Genomic DNA, 245 nt, shown 5'->3' with positions numbered 1-245 from the left:
GTGGCTACGTTCACCAGTTGTTTGTTTGTTTTTGTAAATATCTAAGTAGCTACGTTAACCGGTTGACTGTCTTAATTTCTTAACTTCTAATCTATTGCTTTTTAAGTGATTGTTGCATGCAGTATGTTTATTCCCGAGAACAGGACCCGAGTAAAGTGAATGCATAATGTAACAATTAACAATAAAGTACTCTACTACTTACACGTTAAAACCTTGAAATTGATTATCAAAAGAGGAACACGACA

This window comes from Penaeus monodon, chromosome 25 (genome assembly GCF_015228065.2).
Source record: "Penaeus monodon isolate SGIC_2016 chromosome 25, NSTDA_Pmon_1, whole genome shotgun sequence".
Taxonomy (NCBI): Eukaryota; Metazoa; Arthropoda; class Malacostraca; order Decapoda; family Penaeidae; genus Penaeus; species Penaeus monodon.
Note: the sequence above shows the minus strand (reverse complement) of the source record.